Genomic DNA, 24,651 nt, shown 5'->3' with positions numbered 1-24,651 from the left:
CACTCAGCCACACCGTAAGTCCTTCTTTTTCTTCTGTCCTGTCATTCTCACTGATTACAAGTTTCCAGACATCTATTTTAGGAAAGCCCCTTTCCCTGCCATCTGCCAGCAAGTGGAGGAGCAGGTTATGTTCAATTACATCATGCTGGTTTTGATTTTCCTTCTAGCCTTGCCAGTTCACAAAGGCAACAGTGGTTTTAGCCAGGGGATGTCATAGCAGCCTCTCTTCAAATGGTATCTTTTCTCCCACCCCCTCCAGAGCACACTGTAGCAGGATGAAGTCACTGGGCCAAATTCTGTTTTAAATTACACGCCAGGCAACATTGCTAGGGTTAGTGAAGTCATGTCAATAATCTAAGGCAGAACATGGGACAGGGGTATAAGAAGGGGGACATGCAATGACCACTGCTAAGCTGTGTTCATATGGGTCTATCAGCCTTTAGGGAACTGGCTGCCTCCTGAGGCAGGACCAAGCTGAGTATTTCCTGAAGGCTTATAACTTAGTGTGAGTCATTGAGGGTGTCCCACAGTACTTAGGAGAAATGGCAATTTTGCATGTAACAAGTCTGGTTCTGCCATCTCCTCCCTACTCACTATCAGAAAACATCCTTGGGATATCAGATAGACACCCTTTGTCTCAAGCCTGGGCTTGCAGGGGACTGTTGCTGGGAACTCATATTGGGGAGGCACTGGGACATTTCTGGCCAAGGGCTATTAAAGCAAGCAGAGGGCAAAGCTAAAGTGTGGAGGAGGGCAAGCCAGAAGGTGGGCTGGAATTGCTAGTTAGCCAGGAAGGAGGGAGTATAGGAAAGGAGATGACGGACCCATATTGGACAGTGTATAATCCTCCTTAATTCAGTGATGGATAACGTACCATGGGGAGAAACGAGTAAAGGCTGTTCACTGCTTCTCTGGAAAGAAACAGTTGTGATGATTTCTCTTGAGCGGGAATCATAGTATCACTCAGCCACAGACATGTCCAGTATTTACTGGAAATTAATGTACAGTTCCAAAGCTCCCTTTTTGTTCTATCTCCCCTTTCTGCTACTTCAATATCTGTCAAAAGAAATAAAAAAAACTTCCAAAATATAATAACACTTCATATTCTAAGACAAGCAATGTTTTCCAAATTTAGAAGGCTTTTAATTCCAACTTCACCTGCTTTCTTTCCATCAGCTCTCAGCTCTACTACTGACTCTGAGAACTAACCTGACCACTTCTTTCTCCATAGAAATTGCACATGACAGCACTTCTTCACCCTCTGAGAAAGCATAGTGTTGTAGTATCCAAGAACGGCCATTGCTAAGAAAACAGCTCATGGTACAAAGAAGCAGTAATTGAAAAGCAACCAAATTAGTCCCTACTCCTATAAGAGAGAAATCAGTAATTTGTGGTGAACCAAGCACCTAATTAAACCAACCAGAATTCTATTCATTTGCACTACTAGATGAAACTACTTTGAGACAATGCTTTTCCATTTACTAAGTGAGCAAGCACTATTAAAAAGCAAGGAACTAAATCACAAAATGTGCCATGTTCTCTTATTTGTTTTAGTGGCAGATTAGCCCTAATTATTTTTCATAATACTTAACAGTATTGTTTGTCTTGGTGGGCAACAAGTTAGCCATGAGCCAGCAATGTGTTCTTGTGGCCAGGAGGGTCAATAGTATCCTGGGGTGCGTTGGGAAGGGTGTTGCCAGCAGGTGGAGGGAGGTGATCCTGCCCCTCTCCTCAGCCCTGCTGAGGCCACATCTGGAGTACGGTGTCAAGTTCTGGGCTCCCCAGTACAAGAGAGGCATGACACTACGGGAGAGAGTCCAGTGGAGGGCTACGAAGATGAGGGGACTGGAGCATCTCTCCTCTGGAGAAAGGCTGTGAGAGCCGGGCCTGTTGAGCCTGGAGAAGAGAAGACTGAGAGGCGACCTGATCAATGTCTACAAGTATCTGAAGGGAGGGTGTCGAGAGGCTAGGGCCAGACTCTTCTCCGTGGTGCCCAGCAACAGCACAAGAGGCAACGGGCACAAAGTGAAGCACAGGAAGTTCCGTCTGAACCTGAGGAAAAACTTCTTGACTGTGAGGGTGACAGAGCCCTGGCACAGGTTGCCCAGAGAGGTGGTGGAGTCTCCTTCGCTGGAGCTATTCAAAACCCGCCTGGATGTGATCCTGGGCAATGATGTGCTGTAGATGAGCCTGTTTGAGCAGGGGGGTTTGGACTAGAAGCTCTCCAGAGCTCCCTTCCAACCTTGGCCATTCTGTGATTTTGTGATTCTGTGATTCTGTGAACGGCCATGTACTTACTTAATACTTAACAGCCTGCCATGTAAATACCATGTACTTGAAGTTAATGTGTATCAGGACACTGCATTTAGTAAAAATAAAGAAAGAAAGAATGGATTTTTAAGGTCAGGGGGCCATGAAACATCTAAGGTGAGGTAACGCGTACCTGAGAACTTTATCCAGTTGCCTTTGTGCAAAGCCCACTAAGTGGAGACTGTCTGGGATTTGCTTGTGCAACTTTCTCATGCCCTAAGCACGATATCACAGAATCACAGAATCACAGAATCGTTTAGGTTGGAAGGGACCTCTGGAGATCATCTAGTCCAACCTCCCTGCTCAAGCAGGGTCACCTAGAGCATATTGCCCAGGATCACATCCAGACGGCTTTTGAATATCTCTAGCGAAGGAGACTCCACTACCTCTCTGGGCAACCTGTTCCAATGCTCTGTCACCCTCACAGTCAAGAAGTTTTTTCTCAGGTTCAGATGGAACTTCCTGTGGTTAAGTTTCTGCCCGTTGCCTCTTGTCCTGTTGCTGGGCACCCCAGAGAAAAGTCTGGCCTCATCGTCTTGACACTCCCCCTTCAGATACTTGTACACGTTTATGAGATCGCCTCTCAGTCTTCTCTTCTCCAGGCTGAGCAGGCCAAGCTCTCACAGCCTTTCTTCATAGGAGAGGTGCTCCAGTCCTCTAATCATCTTGGTAGCCCTCCATTGGACTCTCTCCAGTAGGGCCATGTCTCTCTTGTCCTGGGGAGCCCAGAACTGGACACAGTACTCCAGGGGAGGCCTCAGCAGGGCTGAGGAGAGGGGCAGGATCACCTCCCTCCACCTGCTGGCAACACTCTGCCTAATGCACCCCAGGAGACCATTGGCCTTCTTGGCCACAAGGCCACATTGCTGGCTCATGTTTAACTTGTTGTCCACCAGCACTCCCAGCTCCTTCTCGGCAGAGCTACTTTCCAGCAGGTCAACCCCCAGCCTGTACTGGTGCGTGTGGTTATTCCTCCCCAGGTGCAGGACCCTGCACTTGCCTTTGTGGAACTTCAGGAGGTTCCTCTCCGCCCAGCTCTCCAGCCTCTCCAGGTCCCTCTGAATGGCAGCACAGTCTTCTGGTGTGTTAGCCACTCCCCCCAGTTTAGTATCATCAGCAAACTTGCTGAGGGTGCGCTCTGTCCCTTCCTCCAGGTCACTGATGAATAAGCTGAACAACACCAGACCCAGGACTGACCCCTGGGGGACATCGCTAGCCACAGGCCTCCAACGAGACTCTGCGTTGCTGACCACATCCCTCGGAGCTCTGCCATCCAGCCAGTTCTCCATCCACCTCACTCTCCACTCGTCTAGCCCACACTTCCTGAGCTTACCTAGGAGGATGTGATGGGAGACAGCGTCCAAAGCCTTGCAGAAGTCCAGGGAGACAACATCCACTGCTCTCCCCTCATCTACCCAGCCACTCATTCCATCAGATTGCTCAAGCATCCTTTCCCTTTGGTGAATCCATGCTGACTACTCCCGATCACCTTCTTGTCCTCCACATGCTTAGAGATCATCTCCAGGAGGAGCTGCTCCATCACCTTTCCAGGCATGGAGGTGAGGCTGACAGGCCTGGAGTTCCCTGGCTCCTCCTGCTTGCCCCTTTGGGAGACTGGAGTGACACTGGCTTTCTTCCAGGCCTCAGGCACCTCTCCTGATCTCCAGGACCTTTCCAAGATGATGGAGAGTGGCCTAGCAATAACATCCGCCAGCTCCCTCAGCATTCGTGGGTGCATCCCATCATGGCCCATGGATTTGTGGATGTCAAGTTTGGACAAAAGATCTCTAACTCGATCCTCCTCCACCAAGGGAGAGTCTTCCTTTCTCCAGCCTTCCTCTCTTGTCTCCAAGGTCTGGAATTCCTGAGGGCTGGCCTTAGCAGTGAAGACTGAAGCAAAGGCGGCATTCAATAACTCTGCCTTCTCTATATCCTTTGTTACCATATGTACTCCCAGATCAGGAAGCCAAACCATGTTATCATCCCAACAGTCCTAACAATGAGATGAAGTCCTCAATTTATGTTTATTAAAGGTTTCAAGTGTTAGCAAAGTACGTTTCCACTCTTCTCTTTTTTTTTTTCAAATTCTTGTCCAACATACTGGGTTTTTTTCTGAATCACTATGTCCTATATTTCTCCTATCTATTTAGAAAGGAAAGAAATATAACCTCCTCCAGACCTTGATTTCATTTCTCCATATATTTTTATTTAAATTGCATACTTCAGGGCCTAGGCGTCCGTTGGAGCAAATGGGTTTAATTCTGCTGGCTGCCACACTGCTATATCCCCAGTAAAGCAGGGTAGGTCAGAAAGCAGTGCAAGGGCTTACCTGCTCAGGAAAACTAATCCGAATTAAGTGACTGATCTTAAGTGGATTAGTTAAACTTCATTCAGTCCCTCAGTGGAAGTTATTACTGAGAAGCAAAATGCTTTAAATCTAGTCATTTCCAGTCTGAAATAGTATTAAGGCTGCTTTAAATCAGAGTAAGACTGACCACATGGAAGTTATATGCAGTTTAAGCAATCCACTTAAAGAATTAATTTGTAGTAATTTTCTTTCAATGTAGACCAAAAAAAAAAGAAAAGAAAAGAAAAGAAAAGAAACCATTCAAAAGCTACCTGTATTTAACTACTAACTGATAAGACTCTCCTTCTCCACTAGTTCATTAGTTAATGCTGTCTATTAACTGGCGAACGTTGTTGTGTCTTTAGGCTCCTAAAAACTTAGGCCTAGGCAAAGAAAATCGTAAGAGAAAACCAAATTTCTGGTGGGCATCAGATTTTCTTCTAATTCAAATATAAAGAAATGGTAGGCTCATCTCTGTTTCCTATGTTCAGAAACTTTGGGAGAAGAGCAATTCTGCATCAGCTGAAGCTGATGTGAATATGCAAGCCACCACCAGCTGAGTATCTGGTTCAAAAAGGCAGAAATAGAAAGACAGCAAGGGCCCTAGAGGAGTTGAGCCATCAATAAAAATGGAATACACTGGGTTGAGAAATACCATACTCTACAGATCACTCTGAGGTTCACAGTGTGTGAGCCCTGTTAGATCTATGTCCACCACAAAATGAGAATTTCTCAACATAAAACATGGTGTCTCTTCTGAGGGGAGCCCTGACTGTATATTTTAGGTGGAACCACAGGAGAATGTCCCCAGTTGCTTGCAGCCAGGATCTAAATCTGAAACACTGCACTATGGTCTTGTCTGCAGTTTTTGCAGACAGACCTGCACTTGTCCTGCTTGCAGTCCAAGAGGGATGGATTTCAGCAATCTTGCATCCAAAAGAGCTGCTGTCAAGCTAATATCACAAGCATCGCTGATAGGGCAGTGCTGCCTAATGAACCACTTCCGCGTTTGGATATGGACTGGCTGAAATCCAGCTATCTTGAGGGCAGGTGCAGCAAGCACCGGTGTCTTTGCAAGAGCTTGTGGCAGCACTGTAAACTTCAGTAAGAGCAAGTTACCCTCATTTCATAAAAGCCACCAACAATAGCTGAATCCTTCATTTACTGCATCTTGTATGAAAGAGGAAAGAGGTCCTTCCTCATGCATCATAGCTCTTCCCTAAATTCTAGCACTGGTGTCTACCTTGAACTTACATGCTCCATTCACCTTGGGTTGTAAACAGAAGGCGTCTAGTTCTCTGGACCTCTTTCATGGAGCTAGCTACAACCTGACACTTCCTGGAGAATTTCAGCCAGAAGAAGAACAGACTCAGTCCTACGAGGCACTGAGAAGCCTTGCCAGATGGCCTGTTTGGTCAGCTTCTGTTTCACTGCCCACAGCACAGTTCCAGATCATCTTCTGCTACTATCTCAGCATTTTCTCCAGAGCTGCAGTATTTTTGCCTTCTATTTCCTGCACAGAACTAAGAGTATACACATGGCAGAGCACATGTGCCTTAAATCCTGCTGACACAGAAGGGTTAAGGGATTTTTTTTTCACATCTTTTAATTAAGAGAAGTACCACACATACTCCGCTTGTGCCGCGCAGCTGATCTGCACACGTGCACTACAAATGGTCACAGCTCCAGAATGCCTAGGTGCCCTGTGAGAGGCAAATCACAATATCTCCAAATGGTCTATTAGATATCCAGTAATCCTGCATACATGTAAAAAAGCCCCCAAATCTCTCAAAATATTTTGGGGAAAAAAAGGAGGATGTAGTAGAGAAATTGAGACATCTTATTAGAAGTACTGAAATAATTTCACAGTTCTGCAAATGATTTGCTGATCTAGATGTTACTTTTTTGTTGGGACTGAATACTGAGTCATTGAAAATTTCCATGCGAGCCCACATGAACTGACATCTATCAAAGAAAGAACTGGTCAGAGACTTTATGGTAAAAGTGTTACATTTGTGCACTGGATGTTGAAGGTACAATTGGCTACGCTAATAGTAATGTGAGGATTAGACCTGATCCTCTGTGACTGTCCTGTGGCAAAAGGGCAAAGAGGTTTGACGGTCAGAGCTGCCTGCAGGACATGAACATCCAAATCCTGTGAGGCAGCTTTGAAAATACCACCCAAAATAGTAAAAACAATGATAGGGAGAGAAAATGCAATATACATATCACAAGTAACTTCTCTCTAAACGTTCTTTTTTGTAGTTTTCTGATCAGTTTGTCACCTCAACATGAGCCTGTTAAAATGGATGATGGGTTTGTAAGGAAGAGAGAGGGCACTGGCATGGGGCTTGGAAAATCAGTCTGATCTCTCAGAAAACCTGGAGCAAAATCTCTTCCCTATCTGCCCTCTTCTCTATCCATCACAAATATTATCATCTGCCTCCTTGATGCTATTAAAACGATGCCACTAATGATGTAAATGTTCACATTTACAGAGGACTCTGTGATGTGAAGATTTCATGGAGCAAAACTGAGCCACCCAGGCTCTATTCCTGTAGAAATTCACTTTGGCATAGCAAATCCACCTTGTCTTTTAAAAGCTTTCACCTTAGCAGTCAGGTATTCAGTCAGCTGCTTGTAATGCATTTTGTAGTGATCTTCCATAACATTTTGGATAATTACAGGTTATGTCATTAATTAGGGAAGTAAATGAGCCCTCAGTTTCTGCTCCTAGCAAAGCCATAGTGTTACAAAAGCAACAATACTGTAAGTAAATAGCCAGCCTTTGAAAGATGACTCTCTGGTGCTCAAGATACTGTTTTAGTGAGTTAATTATCCACTGTGCCATTATCTGGTAATTCAGCAGTTTCATTAAATCTTTAGGCAAGGCTCTTTCTCTCCCTCCCTTGTACTCTGCTAGCTCTGCTTAACCTATTGGAATCATTTCTGTTAATGAGAAGACAGCCAGAGCAACACAGTTGAAAACTGCAGCCACTGGAGCAAAGGCGTCACTTATTCTCCTGATCTCAGAGGTTCCCCTTGGGGCAGGGCAAGGGAAACCAATCTCTGAGACCTGAAAACATACAGGAACACAGAGAACCTTCTCTCTTTGCTTCCTATAGCCTTCCAATGCAAAATAACTCAACTTTTAACAACCGAAGAACAAAGCATGCTCCTCTAGAATCTGCATAAAATGCAGACTGGAAGCAAGAGCATACAGAAAAACGTCACCAAATTAAATTTGCCAAAGCAGAGCTCTTTCTCTATTTTGCCAGGGATTAACTTAATCAAAGTACCTTAGTGAATACTCAACCTTCAGAACAGCTATGTTTAAATCAGCCCTGTTCATTAAAACAGTTTAAGCTTTCCTAGCTGAGGGTGTGGTTGCTCGTGTTTAGGCACCTGCTTCAGAGATTCACTGAACCAGGTCTTGCTGAGGAGCGTTAGCACAGAAATAGCTTGCACTGCACACACCAGTGACCTTCTTCCTCGTTCCTATGGAAAATGGTCAACCTATTTGTCTGCAGCCTTCAGCGTGCAGGGGTGAGAATGTCACAATGTATATGGAAACTGGCTGGCAGCAGCAAAGCAAGAGACTGAGATTACACATATAAAGACGCAGAGCCAGGCCAGCAAAGCCACTTTAGTCTCTAATCTCAAGCCTTTCTAATGAGTTGGATGTAGTGCAACTTAGTATTTGTTACTCTAACAATCCTAAAGAGAGAAAAACTCAACCTCATCTGCTTTTCCTGAGGATTTTAAAAGTAAAGATGAAGCTCTACAAAGAATTTTATCTCCTAATCAGCTAATATACTGTTCCCAGCAATACATTTGTGTTATATAAATAGCACTTTCCTTTGGATAAAAAGCCCATATATATTTCTCTAGCATCACTATTTATTTTCTTTGACACAGTCTTAATAGTGCAAACCGACAATACCCCACCTCTTTCCAGAAATAAGTGCCCTGCAATTTAGTCTTATTTTTTATGTTTCTATGGACTTTTGGTGAGACCTTTAGAAAACTCAGATGCAAATAATTTCGACTTATAGTTTTTTTAGCCAACCAATGGCATAAGCCATACTGTATTACTCATCAGTTTACCAGAATATAGCAAGGACCTTCACTAGAATAATACCAATCAACATGAATCAGAAAAATAAATATATCACTGCAGCTCAGATAAAAACACCTTTCAATACTTAAATTGTATATGCCAAGCTAAGATTTTTTTTGTAAAAGAAAAAAAGAGGACATTTTTAAGGACACAGATAGATGCAGGTAAAGATGCAGATAAGTATCAGTCAAGATCAGTACCAGTCAAGAGAACCTGGCAGTCCAACATTTAAATACATTTAAACATTGACCATATGAAGTGATGGCTGTGGTCCTATAATTGCCAACATTGATTCTGTCTACCCCCAAAGCCCCATCTGATCTGGATTATGTTTGAACACGTGATCACATTTCCACCAAATTAGCGGGTACTTAATATACTGATTGTGTCAGCTTTACTGCATCTGTATATTGGCTGGAGGATGACAGATCACAGAATCACAGAATCACAGAATCGTTTAGGTTGGAAGGGACCTCTGGAGATCATCTAGTCCAACCTCCCTGTTCAAGCAGGGTCACCTAGAGCGTATTGCCCAGGATCACATCCAGACGGCTTTTGAATATCTCCAGCGAAGGAGACTCCACCACCTCTCTGGGCAACCTGTTCCAATGCTCTGTCACCCTCACAGTGAAGAAGTTTTTCTCTGGTTCAGGATGACCTGGTTTCAGCTCTAGCTGCACAAAGCAATCCACATGCAAATTTTCAAACATATTTGAAAGCAGTATGAATATAAACTGATTTAAAACTCAGCTTTATATCATCTTCACATTTTCATCAGGTACAGGACACCTTCCAAACAATTTCACTATGGCTTTTGCTTCCAAAAACCGTGATCTGTGAATTGGGTACAGGTTGAGCAAGGTGAATAGCTCAGCCTTCTCATGCTACCAAGTATTTTGCTTACTGTCCTGATCCTGGCTTGGTGAGAGAAAGACAAGGAGGAATAATAGCCTGCAGGTCAAAAAGCTCCTCTTCATGTACCTGCCACCACCTACAAGCGCTTAGAAAGGCAACACCCTGCACTCTGACAGCCATAGAAAACTAAAAAGGCTCATAGATGATAGCCATATAGAAGTCTCAAAGGCTTGCATTCCACTGGTGGTATAGGAAGAGTTTCCAGAGGCTCCCCCCCCAAGCCATTCTGTGCATATGTGCTTGGTTTTAAAGCAGAGGTTTAAGTACGTATGAACAAAGCTGCCCTAATGCGTTTGGATTCTCAATATTTAATGACAAGCAGCTTTGGAAATCCCACTCAACAGCACTGCTATTCTCTCATTTTGCTTCTTTGTGGCTGCACACCAGCCTAAGCCCAGACTTAGTATGAAGATTGGTCTGCATTTGCAGGATTTATCAGCCTGATTCTATTGATGTTTGGACACAGTAGTTCTCTTTGCAAGTAGCTGCCAATAGTGCCATGCTGTGGCTAGCAAGCAGCAAAGTTCATGAAGAGCTCAGAGATGTGTGCTGTAGGCAATCCAAGCATGAAGTGAGTATTCAAAACCTTCCCATTCCCAAGGTTGTCTAGAATAAAAGGCATAAATTCAACAAAGGAAGGGGGCCCCATTCCTAGTCCTGCCTTACTGAGGAGTCAGGTCTGCATCGTTAAAGGCTTTTCATTTTTCTCTTTAACTTCTTGGATGTTGCAAATCTTTATCCTCCCTCTGCTGTGCCTCTGACATGAACAGGCAAGGCCCTGAGCTCCCTCCATTCCAGCTGTAATCCCCCTGCAGTCAGCTACCAGGTTTCTTTCCACCTCTACCACAAGGCTCCACTTTTCACCTAGCTCAAGCTTCCCTGTGAACCTGCTCCTCTCCTGTTTCAGGTTATTTTTTTCTCCATGCCATTCCACTATACCTGCAGCTGGATCGATCATGCTCTGGGGGTGCCTGTACACTTAGAGGTCCCTGATGGGGCCTAAGTTTCTGTGGACAGAAAGAGCATCTTTCCACAAGGAAAAGTTCAAGGCTGACATCCTGCAAATGCCCCACTGAGACTGGAAGATTCATGCTCATAAGGTGAACAGGAGGCAGCAGAGGACCAGAAGAGCTCTTTCTGAATAGGGAGAGGTATGGCTGTCCAGATACGAGTAGCCATGACCGAGGTGATGATGCTAGTCCAGGCATGTGCAAAGTGGAGCCTTCTACAGATCAGTCAGTGGATGGCTCATATCAGAAGAAACAGGGCTGGCAGAAGCAAGGAACAGTGAACTTAGCATATAGGCAACCCAGAGCCACAGGAGACCTGAGTTCTGGGGTCCCTCCTTAGCTCTGTTAGGGATGTGCTCTGTGATAACCTGAAATCCTGCTTACCTCCACCCCAAGGCTAGGTACTAGCCAGCAGATCAAGAGAGAGGGTGTCCCATGGCCTGGTAAAAGGAGGTGACCATAATATAGCCTCTCTCAGTAAGAAGAGGAGCAAGTAAGTTCTTCATTAAATATATAGGTGTGCTGAGATTGAGCAGCTTCTCCATACAAACAGTAGAGAAAGGGATCTAGCCCTGTCACCTGCCTCAAATCCCATAGAGTGCTTACTTGAGAGGCAGACAGCACAGAAGTCCTTGTCCAATCCTATATGTTGAGGGGGACGTGCCCTGCCTCTTCAGCTTCCTCTCTGTTCCTAAACCCTCTGGAATCTCTGCAGCTCTTGGAGGTGGTCTTTCATTTCTGCTGAGTGACCAGCAGGGACTGAGCACATGACTTCCTTGACTTTTCAAAGAAGTCCTTCCCACCTGGGCAGAGGGTTCATGTTCAGGTAGAGGCCCTGGTTCCTGAGAGAGAAGATGAGGGCAACTGCTTGAGAATGTGCCCCAGTTTGGAAGAGAGAAGAGTGCAGGGAGCTGAGACCATTCTGAAGACATGCAGAACTAATCTAGAAAAGTGTGGTTCACATGGGACACTTTTGCAGTTGTTTCTATGGAATAAAATGGTTTTACTTCATGATCATACCACAGTTCCATTACTAGGGCTAGCAAGTGGTGGCTGGCCATTGCTTTTCAAGGGATTTCAGAAGGAATCTGCTAGTGTCTTTCTCCCCATGTCCTTCCACCTTGCCCTAGTGCCATGAAGTTCCCACTATCCACAGATAATTTCCATGTCCTGCCAGTGTCCTGGCCACCATCCCATGCTCTCCTTTGTGGGATGATTGAGGTGTGTTGTGACATATCACTCTGCCTTTGTTCTTTGGCTGTTTGAGGTATATCCTTTCAGCTGGTACATCAGAAGTAGCTGTGCCTACTGTCAAAAAGTACAGAGCCTGGCTGTCCATCAAAAGGTTTGAGAATGAAAGCCTCAGCCATACCCTATTGTTGCTTCCCTATCTCTCAAAATACCCTTGAAGGAAACCTCAAACCTCCATAGCCCTTACATTGCCCTTTTCTCCTATACAAGGAACAAATGAAACAAGTCTTTACTGCTTGAACTGAAGGCACTCCTTTAAAGAGCCTGAAAAGTGCTTCAGACCAACTTCTGAACCAGAAATGCCTTCAACTTGTATAGGCTCCTGCCTGAAGCCTTGTTGTATGCTATTTGCAAAGGCCTCTGCATGTCTTTAAAGGTCAGCATTTGGGATTGCAATAGGACTTCCTCTCCTCCCTCACACCCCCCCTCAAACTTTTACCAGAACCCTACCCCTCTTGTCAACACTATGGATGCTGTCCATCAGAGGCAGCAATTCTCCTCAGAAACAAACCTCTTTGCTCTAAAAATGAACCACTTAAAACAAACCATCCAACCAAAATTCCTAAATCATATTAAAATGGGTAAGAATCTTATCACAGATGTTTCTAGTTCCCAGACTGGCACTGCATTCAAAAACGTTCACCCATGACTACAGAAAGATGCTGCACGTTGTTCAGGAACAGCCACGTCCTTATACGTTGCTGTGGGGAAGGCAAAGGGAGAGAGGTGAGGATTATTTTCCTTTGGAAAGTATCAGGTCTCCAATTATGCTCTGTCTTGTTGTCTCAGTAGTCGGACTCCTTTGTGCTAGTTGCTTGCTGTTTGGATGCATTACGTTAATGAATAGCCTGACCATAGGGTAAGGCAGAGCCTCACGTGTGCTTCTGCCATCCTTTATTAAGCACGGTCTCACTTCTGATGTTAGAGCCCAGTTATAGTCATTTCAATAAATTCCTATGTTGACCCACTTGGAAGGGAGAAAATCTGCATGTTTTTTAAGAAAATAAGCCATGTAATCCACTTGTTTAGTGTAGCTTGTGTTGGCTGAAACTTTCTGTTTTTTTCCCCTCAGTCTTTTCAGAGAGGAGTATAGTGCTCATTATTTGAGCTGTGCCTCACGCTTTCTGCAGAAATGCTGTCAACAGGATAGGATAAAAATGTATTCATTCATTTTCTGTAGTTTGCATCACGGCAGTATATTAAAAGATGAGTAGTGGGCTGGATAAACTTTAGACAACCTTTTACAATATGGTTTTGCAATAGTCTTTGATGAGAATGTGAAATGAGCTGGTATCAGAAGCTTTGGAGAATAAACTTTTGTAGATGATTCTGGCACGCTTTACTATACATCCTCTCACATTTCTTTATGTGATAGTATCATTTCAGCTCTTTATATACACACACAGGCATATAAACATCCTTCTCTAAGTATGTCTGTCTGGGAATGGAATAGAGTAACTTCTGTTTATAAACAGTAGTAGCACTCTTGTACTTTGACCTGCAAGCAGTTTTTGTAAGCAAGCAGAGTAAGATAAAATCATTTCTTAGATGGGAGAGCTTATGGAAAGATAGGTGTCGCAGAAAGAAGGAAGTGCCTGGCACTTTTTGGAAAAGTCAAGTGTCCTACCTAAATTAAGATCTGGATAATTCAATGTAATCCATCTAAATTTCACTTCTGCATATTTATTTGTGTATTCTTCATTTCCATCCTACAAACATTTTTCAATATTTCTGGGTTTTGGGGCATAGTTAGTACCCAAAAATGATTTTTGGAGTGATCAGGATATATGAAGGAACTCCAGCTGGTGCTGATGCCATAACTCTGTAAAAAAACTACTAATTTTGTAACTGCTGAATAGCAGCAGCACCAAGCAGTGATATTGATTATAATGTCTATAAGTTAGTGGACCTCTCAGAGAAGCTACTGAAGCCTGATTGGGCAGCATAAAGAAGCTCCTCCACATTTCATCCAGGTAAGACTATAAAAATAATGATTAGCTGACACTGAGAAAGAAAAAGCTGCACCACAGCCTGAGCTGGAAACAATTGGCATGATTGGTGTCAGAAGACCTGTATGGATTCAGAATGGTTGAGGTTCTGGCCATCTACTTTTATGTGGAAATCTAAAATTTCCAGTGAACCAGTAACATTTCTTGGACCTGCTCAGTGAAACTGATGTTTCTGTGCATTTCACTGCAAGGAGATGCTGCCTTGAAGTTGATGGCTATGCTGTTTCCAGAGTCCAGATCCTGGGGAATATGCATATGGTTGTCTTGGAAATTTTCTTTTAGTTTGGCCTAAGTTTGTCAAACTTGACACATTGTAGGCTCAATAAACAGTTTTTCTGTTTTCCCCAAGTAAAACGTTGCACTACGTGAAAGCTTCCAAGTAACTGCTTAGCTCTCAAAGCACTGAGCAGTTTTTAAAAAATAAGTTTCTAGAGTTATAGCCACATGAGAAAATGTGGTTGCAATGGTGGGTAATGAGTACTTGAAAGCCTAAGTTTACCTGGAGTTCAAGACCAAGTAGTTTTCATTCTGCTTCTCAATAGCAGTGGCCGGAGTCCCTAGTCAGCAATGGTGAATATTTGTTAGCTCTGTGTTACTAGCACAGAATGGAAGAATTTTCTTGGAAAACTCAGTACCCAGAGTGGGTGAATCAGCATGCTTTCTGGGGAATCCTTGTTTATCATGTTAAAAAAATCTCTCTGGAAGACTTCCAGGCCAGAGGATCTCTGGGTACTAGAAACTGATGAGGTGTAAGACAGCCTTGGGCATGCACAATGGCCTTAAAGGTTTATTTCAGCACTCTATAGTACCTGTGCAAATTAACGTAAGCATGAAGGCAGTTAGGGGCATTGGTTTAACCACAATGATAGCTAGATATTATGCTTTCCCAATCCCCGCAGAATGAATAATAATAGAAATGCCTGTAAAAATTCTTATGAAACAACAAAGAGTACCAACGTATTAGTCTCTCATAGAGATTATTTTTTTCAGTTAAATGTGAAATGATTTTTCTCCATCACATTTCCCTTCATTTCCATTTTTGTAATTAGGTTAATTCATTCAATGCTTGCTGCATGTTACCAGGACACAGCTGTGGACCATGATGGCCAGGGAACTGGATGGCTCTGGACAGTTCAAAGGTCAGGGCAATTTGCCTGGCTCTGTCATGGACCAACTGTGTAAATGAGTTCAAATTAGATGTGTAATACTGCCTGCACAGCACAGTGACATTTCATAACTTATTTGGCAGAGGTGTAAAGCGATTCCACAATGTGCAAAGCAGGATAGAAGCTTTGCATTAGGATTTCCTTTGGAAAGTTTTTACCGGGTCTGTGGTTGTCACAAAACACAGCAGCAGTGGAGTTGCATGAGTGATGCTGAAAACAACCCAGAAATAAACCGGACCCTTTCTCTCATCTGTTTCTCTATTAAGAGCCCTTTTTTCAAGAGCATGAGTCCAGAAAAAAATACTATATATGAGAGGGTGAAAGCAAAACAGCAGAAAGGATATGTATGTGTGCATGTGAGAGACAGAGAAAAGCTCTTGTTACCTAAGCTAGTATCTGATTTCAAGAATTTGGCTATCACTGCTTGTTTCTGCAGTATCAAAAATACCCTCTGCAATGTAACTTTCATGACTTCCCAGTTTTCTTCATGTCTTATCATGGAGAAGATCAAACGTCACATTCCTCCAGAGTCTGACTCTTGCTTCTACAGCATTTTCTGGCCTACACAACACCCTTCCCTTCCTCATCATCTCCTTTTTCTCCACAGAGATATTCAACTTATTTTCCTCCTTTCCAGCTGGCACAACCCCCAAGGAGGAAAGGCAGTTCAGGTCCCTCTTTGGAGCTATCTTGGAACTCATAGCCAACTGCTGACCTGGGCATCCAGAAACACACATTAACTTACATGCACAAAAGGGAATCCGGGACAATTGAAAAAAAGAAAAAAATAAAGATGATGACCCACAACATCATCATGAAACCATGGTCAGACATGCCTGGAGCAGATAGGAGGCCAGGTCCTTACTCAGAATAAGGCGAAACTAAGTCAACAGCACCAGTTTGAGGTCTTTGTCCAGTTTTAATTTTAAAGTGGACTTGCTGTGCCCTTTGCCACCTTGTCTCATTGAAGAGAAGTTAGGCAATGTATTTGGCAGAAAAAAATGTGTTATCTACTCTGCTTGTTCCCTTCTAATTTTTTTCCTGCCTTGAACTACTTTGCAGCAACACCAAAACACAAGGAGAGAGCAAGATCTTCAGCCAGTTATCAGCAACAAAGTTCCATGAATCTGGCTCATGTTTTACTGACATCATTTCATTTCCCATCGTATCACGCCACTTCACTTCAGTGGATCACAGTTTATTCACTATTTCATTTAGCTTCATCTTCTTCTTCAGCAGAAGGATCACTAGAGCAGTTCCCGCAGCTCTCTCATTGTCAGCACAGAAAGTGAGCAGAGTCTCTCTTGTTGCCACCACATGGCCCTCTGCTAGTGCAGGACTCACATCACTCTTCTCATGTCCTTTCTGTGCCCAGCATGTTATTCACAAAACCCTACAGCAATGGAGTCTCCAATCCTACAGACTATTTCATGCCTTCCTTACCCTTCTATTTGGCTGCCTTTCCCTACAGCTGAATCTAAACATTGGTCATTGTAATTTAAGCTAGTTGTAAGGGAAACAAGCAGTTGTTGATTTCCCTTCCTAGGTCAGTACCAAAGAGGCTGCCTGGCTACTGCTGCTAATGCCAGGGGACAGTGGACAGTGTGGGAGAAAGTGGGCTGAGTGCTGGTCTCTGTGGCCACTGTCTCCTATGCCCTGTTGCTTAGTGGCAGCGGATCACCAAGACTCAGTCTCAAGGGCCCGCCATCCCCTTTACTCTCCTCCCCTGCCATGGCAGCAGTAGTCCAGCCTCACTTCCATCTGACAGCATCCATTGCTGCAAAGCTGGATCTGATCCAAGCAGTTTATCCTCTTTGTCTCTGTAGCTACCCAGCCCTGTATTTGAAAAATATGAGTGTGCTTTCTCTAAGTCAAACAGTGCCAATTCTTTGATCTTTCCTTTGCTGATGGTGATCTCTAAACCTCTGGTCACCCTTGCTTCTCATCTCTATACTCTCAAACATGTAGCTTGCACAGCACCCCACTCCTTAGCAGGACCTATTTGCACTCCCTGCTGTCATTTGTTCTCAGACATTCCTAAAACTTCTTCCTTGAGCCTAGCTCCCAGAATGGTGAAATAGAAACGAAACCGCAACACGAGCAGGGAAGAGATAGAAATCAGCAGCCTCTGTCTCTGCAGCTTGCTAGCCAAACCATGAGCCGTCTGCCAGGGCAGAACAAGCACAGATTGCTGTGACAGCTGAACAGAGGAAGGGGAGGCACACGGAGCCAGCTTTCAACAACAATAGGTCTCCTTTCAAGGGAGGCAGAAAAGACGTGAGAGAGCTGGGAGGGGAGGGGGGGGGTTCAAGGATGCCACAGTTGCTATTAAACTAAGAAAAAAAGCACCCAGTTTCCTTTCTCCTTTCAGCAGCAGAGCTGGGCTAGAAGTGCCACTGCATTTGGAGAGAGCAGTAACATCTCAATCATGTTCAACAAAAATAGTCTGCTTGTCTTAATTGTGGTGCAAAACCAGGAACTGCCAGACATCAAACCTGTCTAGAATCATGTCCTGGTTTTGACATGGACAGCACCAACCGTTTCAGGAAAAAATGGAAAAGCCTGTAAAGAGGCAAACACAGAATAATTTGCTCCCCCTCATCCCCAAGATGTTATACAAAGTAGGCAGATCTATACCCTTTCTTCAATCTGATGTTTTGTCTCTCTTTGAAGAGATTATTCAGTGAATAATGTTGAACAATGAACACATCTGGGTAAAATCAAAACCTACTCATGGATTATTTTTTTGCACAATAAAAGGGGCAAAATCCATTGCATGGGATCCGCCCTTCGGCACTATGTTAATACATAAACAAATGATAATAGTGGAGTCCATTTGGTATGAACAGCGCACTCAGGTCTAGTTAAAAGCAGCACTAAGGAAATTCTTGGGATAGCCATTGCATTGCATATGGGTGGATACAAAGGGGTGTGTATTTGTGTGCATATAAAGTAGACAGTGCTTGTGTGTGCGCATGTACGTGTATGTGTGTGTGTGTGTGTGTGTGTGTGTGTGTGTGTGTGCTTAAGCTTAAGGTCTTTGAACTGTGATTTCCTGTAATTCATGTATATTTACTGTTAACCTAAGATCAAATTTCATTTTCAAGAAGTCTAAATCACTACAAGAGATGTGAAGATTAAATACTTCTTCTGGTATTTAGGGAAACAGATATTTAGATCCCAGCCATTCAGGTGGAACACTAAGTCAAAAAAATGATACCTGGAGATAAGGCAACAGCTGGAAGTAATCCTACTCTATTATCCAGGAGGTCAGCCTCTATTTATGGAGGCTAGGGAGAAAAGAAACTTACTGTTTTATTCATTTGCTCTAAAATCTGCATCCCACAAGCCTCCTGGATTTGTCCATGTGCATCAAGTGGCCTTTAAAGCAGCAGACCTAATCTAGACCATCTATGTATTGAAAACTGCAGGATTCTCCAAACCTTGCAAAGAGTGAAGCCTAGAGCTTCACTACAACACTTCCCGTAGCAGGAATTTTTGCAGGAAACAACAAGCTAGAAAGAGACGCACATAAGTTACTGTAGGAACCCTTGCGTACCAGGCTCACCGTTACCTTCATTCTGGTTACCATGAGCAAGGACAACACAATCACCACGTGCCAATCAAAAGTCAACTGCAGTCCAGGCATCCACCAGATCCAGAATACAACCAGACCTTTCTTAAAATTTAAAGCCTTTTATGTCCTTGTTTAGGGTTAAACTGATGCCTCTGTGATAGATGACAGCCACTTTAACTGCTTTACCAATGGATTCAAGCACTTTGATAATGCAGCACCCTCATTAAGCACAGAAGTAGCTGATTACATTTCTCTTCTTGCAGCATCACTTGTGAGGAAAAAAAATCTCAGGCTTCTTGACATACATTGGATCTCTTACACTAGATCTTTCCCTTCTGCTGATATGCCCCTTGAAGACACAGCAGAAGTTACTACAAACACGAGGCTCCACAAGAACATCTGAGAACCATCACTGGTCCTCAGCCCATCTTAAGGACTTGGAGACAGAAAAGCCAGTGAACACCAGGTCTACGTCTGTCTGAGCATTTCCAGTGTCACTGTTGCCCTTTTATAGAGCAACACCAGTAGTAACGACGGGGTGAAACTTGGGAGGAAGGGTTCTATCATGCGAAATTTCCAAGGGACCTCAATAATAATTAAAATTCTGCCCAATATCTCTTGGAGGCTTTGCCATTTAGTTTGAAGATCCCTTGCTGAAAGGCCTTAGCAAAACCCCACTTCAGCAATACATTGCAAGGAATACAGAAGTCCATCACTACTGAGCAAGGTTCTGTTAGAAGCTGAAGACCCAGGCTCTGTGTATTTTCAGTAAGATTGGTGAACTTTACAAGAAGATGATGCTCATTGTAAGTTTTAAACTGAGGAATGCTAAATCAGTCCAGTCCCTAGAGGGATCTCATTAGTTTACACTGCAGAATGCAGATGTATTTGCAGAATTTTAAAATTTTATTTTTTAGTATCACAGAATCACAGAATGGCCAAGGTTGGAAGGGACCTCTGGAGAGCTTCTAGTCCAACCCCCCTGCTCAGGCAGGCTCATCTACAGCACATCATTGCCCAGGATCACATCCAGGCGGGTTTTGAATAGCTCCAGGGATGGAGACTCCACTACCTCTCTGGGCAACTTGTTCCAGGGCTCTGTCACCCTCACAGTCAAGAAGTTTTTCCTCAGGTTCAGACGGAACTTCCTGTGCTTCACTTTGTGCCCGTTGCCTCTTGTGCTGTGGCTGGGCACCATGGAGAAGAGTCTGGCCCTAGCCTCTTGACACCCTCCCTTCAGATACTTGTACACATTGATCAGATCCTCTCTCAGTCTTCTCTTCTCCAGACTGAACAGGCCCGGCTCTCGCAGCCTTTCTCCAGAGGAGAGATGCTCCAGTCCCCTAATCCTCTTCGAAGCCCTCCGCTGAACTCTCTCCAGTAGGGCCATGTCTCTCTTGTACTGGGGAGCCCAGAATTGGGCACCGTACTCCAGGGGAGGCCTCAGCAGGGCTGAGGAGAGGGGCAGGATCACCTCCCTCCACCTGCTGGCAACACTCTTCCCAACGCACCCCAGGAGACCATTGGCCTTCTCGGCCACAAGGCCACATTGCTGGCTCATGTTTAACTTGCTGTCCACCAGCACTCCCAGCTCCTTCTCGGCAGAGCTGCTCTCCAGCAGGTCAACCCCCAGCCTGTACTGGTGCGTGTGGTTATTTCTCCCTAGGTGCAGGACCCTGCACTTGCCTTTGTGGAACTTCAGGAGGTTCCTCTCCGCCCAGCTCTCCAGCCTGTCCAGGTCCCTCTGAATGGCAGCACAGCCTTCTGGTGTGTCAGCCACTCCTCCCAGTTTAGTATCATCAGCAAACTTGCTGAGGGTGCACTCTGTGCCTTCCTCCAGGTCACTGATGAATAAGCTGAGCAAGACTGGACTAAGGACTGACCCCTGGGGGACACCACTAGCCACAGGCCTCCAACTAGACTCTGCATTGCTGACCACAACCCTCGGAGCTCTGTCCCTCCCTCCAGTTCATTGATGAATAAGCTGAACAAGACTGGACCCAGGACTGACCCCTGCGGGACACCACTAGCCACAGGCCTCCAACGAGACTCTGCGTTGCTGACCACATCTCTCGGAGCTCTGCCATCCAGCCAGTTCTCCATCCACCTCACTCTCCACTCGTCTAGCCCACACTTCCTGAGCTTACCTAGGAGGATGTGATGGGAGACAGCGTCCAAAGCCTTGCAGAAGTCCAGGGAGACAACATCCACTGCTCTCCCCTCATCTACCCAGCCACTCATTCCATCCAAGAAGGCTATCAGATTGCTCAAGCATCCTTTCCCTTTGGTGAATCCATGCTGACTACTCCTGATCACCTTCTTGTCCTCCACATGCTTAGAGATCACCTCCAGGAGGAGCTGCTCCATCACCTTTCCAGGCATGGAGGTGAGGCTGACAGGCCTGGAGTTCCCTGGCTCCTCCTGCTTGCCCTTTTGGAAGACTGGGCTGACATTGGCTTTCTTCCAGTCCTCAGGCACCTTTGCTGTTCTCCGGGACCTTTCCAAGATGATGGAGAGTGGCCTAGCAATAACATCCGCCAGCTCCCTCAGCACTCGTGGCTGCATCCCATCGGGGCCCATGGATTTGTGGATGTCAAGTTTGGACAAAAGATCTCTAACCCAATCCTCCTCCACCAAGGGAGAGTCTTCCTTTCTCCAGACTGTCCCTCTTGTCCCCAGGGCCTGGAATTCCTGAGGGCTGGCCTTAGCAGTGAAGACTGAAGCAAAGGCGGCATTCAGCAACTCTGCCTTCTCTGTATCCTTTGTCACCAGGGCACCCACCCCATTCAGCAGCGGACCCACGTTTTCCCTAGTCTTCCTTTTGCTACTGATGTATTTGAAGAAGCCCTTCTTGTCGTCCTGGACATCCCTTGCCAGATTTCGTTCCAAAGGGGCCTGAGCCTTCCTCGTCGCATCCCTGCACACTCTGACAACGTCCCTGTATTCCTCCCAAGTGGCCTGTCCCCTTCTCCACATTCTGTATGCTTCCTCCTTCTGTTGGAGTGTTGTCAGGAGTTCCTTGCTCAGCCATGCAGGCCTCCTGCCCACTTTGCTAGACTTCTTACTCAGAGGGATGCACCCGTCTTGAGCCTGGAGGAAGTGATGCTTGAATATTAACCCGCTTTCTTGGACCCCCCTCCTTCTAGGGCCCTGCCCCATGGCATTCCCCCAAGTAGGTCCCTGAAGAGGCCAAAGTTGGCTCTCCTCAAGTCCAGGGCTGCGATCCTACTTATTGCCCTGCTCCCTCCTCGCAGGAGCCTGAACTCCACCATCTCACGGTCACTGCAGCCAAGGCTGCCCTCAGCCTTCACGTCTCCAACCGGACCTTCTTTGTTTGTTCGTACAAGGTCTAGCAGCACACCTCTCCTTGTTGGCGTCTCCACCACCTGGGTCAAGAAGTTCTCCTCAACGCTCTGCAGGAACCTCCTGGACTGTTTGTGCCTAGCCGTGCTCTCTTCCCAGCAGATGTCGGGGTGGTTGAAGTCCCCCAGGAGAACCAGGGCCTGTGAGCATGAGGCTACTTCCAGCTCTCTGTAGAAGGCCTCATCGACTTCCTCTTCCTGATCAGGTGGCCTGCAGTAAACCCCCCACCACCGTGTCACCCATACTAGCCTGCCCTTTAATCAGCTCTCAGCTTGCTCTTCATCCACCCCTAGGCAGAGCTCCACACATTCTACTTGCTCCCTCACATAAAGAGCAACTTCACCACCACCTCGCCTTCCTGGCCTGTCTTTCCTAAAGAGCACAGAGCCGTCCATGATGGCAATCCAGTCATGTGAGCTATCCCACCACGTCTCTGTAACTGCAACAAGATCATGGTCCTGCAACCACACACAGATTTCTCATTCTTCCAGCTTACTCCCCATGCTGCGTGCATACTCTGTTAGCTCCGTACTCTATTACTTGGATAAAATTCAGCTTTGTGGATGCGTCTAGGCTTAGGAATGGAATACATGCATTTTGTGACTGTGAATTTTGTGAATTATTCCTCCTAAGAATCACTGCACTGACAAAAGTGTTAATGAATTATGCAGAAAACAACTCTTTCTAGGTTTGTATGCTGGGCTTCAATAGACTTGCAGAATAGATATTTTATGTCCTGTAATTTTGGTAAATACAGAAACTTTAAGTTTTGCTCTTCGTTCCTTCTCCACCTATTAACTTCCTTTGATAATATCTGAAATCCATCAATGAATATAGAAGTGTATGAGGTGTTCTGTGACCTGCAAAGAGTCATCTTAAGATACTCAGAGGCCATGGGTACTGCATGGAAGTCTGTACCTCACACGTGCATGGAGCCTGGGATCTGGGGCTGCCATCTAACCTGATGCTAGAACTACGGTGGTTGCTGGTTGATTGTAATGTTATTTGCCTACAAATGTTCTTTAACATGAGGAAAACTTCCAAATTGAAAGCTGCAGGACAGTGCCATGAACAAAAATTGTTTTCTTTATTATACAGAGACCTGGACCTCATGAAATACTCAGTGGGTATACTCAGACCCTTTTATTCTTTTGTTGATCAAAAGCATGCTTTTGTGGGTATAGGAACTGTAAAACTGGATTGGGCCACCCTAACTTGTTCTCCGGGCCCTGAGGGCTCTAGTAGGCCTTAGTTGCCCTGACCAGACTTACCTGGGGCCTGCACCCACAGACCTTGCCCATGGGCCCAGGAGTCCCATTTAAGCTCAGGCCTGGGCCTTCAGTACCTTCCTACACCATATTGTAGGAGTAATGGCCTCCAGCTCAGCTTTATCCATGCCTGGCAATGGACTCCATTAATCTTGACTTATGGACTGACTTCCTGGCTTGATCTTGAACCTATCTCACTGCTCTGGATCTGCCTAGTGATCACTAGCCTCTGTCTGACCCAGCTTATCCTCACTGGGCCTGATCCTGGCCTGCAGATTGACTTCCCTGCTTGACCTTGGACCTGTCTCATCACTATGATACTTGCCTGATGATCTAGTTTCTTGGCTGAACCTGGCTACCACCTCTAGATCTGTCCTGGTTGTCTCACTTGGGCACAGTGGAAGGTCCCTCTCCTGCTGCCTATGTTACTGCACTTGGCTCCCTATCCTTAGCGAGCAGCTAGCCCTCGCTGCTCCCTGATACTTGCTGTCCTGACTTCAAAAATAGCCAGCACGGCATATGACAAATGCCTCCCTCCTAAAAGACAGGGTTTTGATAGTCTCCCTTGTGTTCAACTTTATCCTAATCTATCAAAGCTAGAGATAATTTTAAACAGTGATTCCTGAATGTTAGTGTCTAGCCAAAAATGTTTTTGTCATTAATTATGGTCACTTTGAGTGTTCTTGGTTTCTATAAAAGTTTCCCCTCCGTTTTTTGGATCTTGCCAAGATATTTGTCTTAAGGAACATCTCTGTTCAGTACAACATTGTGATACAAGAAAGACTAACAGAATATTTATGGAACTGTCACAAGGGCGGCCATATGCTTTCCTTGGGCTAATCTAGTTACCTAGAACCTCATTATGTGAAGGAGTCTAATAAATTCACTGTCACATGCATTTCTTTGTATTTTTCTACACTGAATATAACACGCTATAGCTTTATTTAGGATAGCTCAGACCTCTCTGGAGTGCTTTCCTGAATAGTAATGCACACTTCATTAGTGTTACAATAGTAAAATGACACTTCATGTCATCTGCAGCTCACCGCCTATCCTTCTTCCTAGAACACTCACAGTAAAGCAATGAAAGAGCTGGTGTTTCACACGTGAAAATGAAAGTTGAATAGTCTACTGACTCTCTATATCTCCAACCTAGGATTTCATTCAAGACACAACACTGCATGTCGCCTCATTACTATTTCAGTAGTCCTTAGTGTGAAGCCCTGTGTTTAAGTTTACATAAGAATATCATATCAATCAGTTCCTTGCTGGCACAGTCAAGAGCTCGCAGGGATCTGTGAGACTTGGTTTCCTT

The 24,651-nt window shown here is 45.0% G+C and overlaps 1 long non-coding RNA gene across 1 annotated transcript; it reads left to right on the top strand.

Annotated features, from left to right (window-relative positions):
- The first annotated feature begins 3,612 nt into the window (after nt 1-3,612).
- Nucleotides 3,613-4,361, top strand: LOC138066630 (uncharacterized). The gene is made up of 2 exons (XR_011139916.1): nt 3,613-3,869; nt 3,951-4,361. It is a non-coding gene; the product is annotated as an uncharacterized lncRNA (long non-coding RNA).
- Nucleotides 4,362-24,651: the final 20,290 nt, after the last annotated feature.

This window comes from Struthio camelus, chromosome 3, assembly GCF_040807025.1.
Source record: "Struthio camelus isolate bStrCam1 chromosome 3, bStrCam1.hap1, whole genome shotgun sequence".
Classification (NCBI taxonomy): Eukaryota; Metazoa; Chordata; class Aves; order Struthioniformes; family Struthionidae; genus Struthio; species Struthio camelus.
The sequence above is the reverse complement of the archived record's forward strand: the minus strand, read 5'-3'. Positions and strand labels throughout refer to the sequence as shown.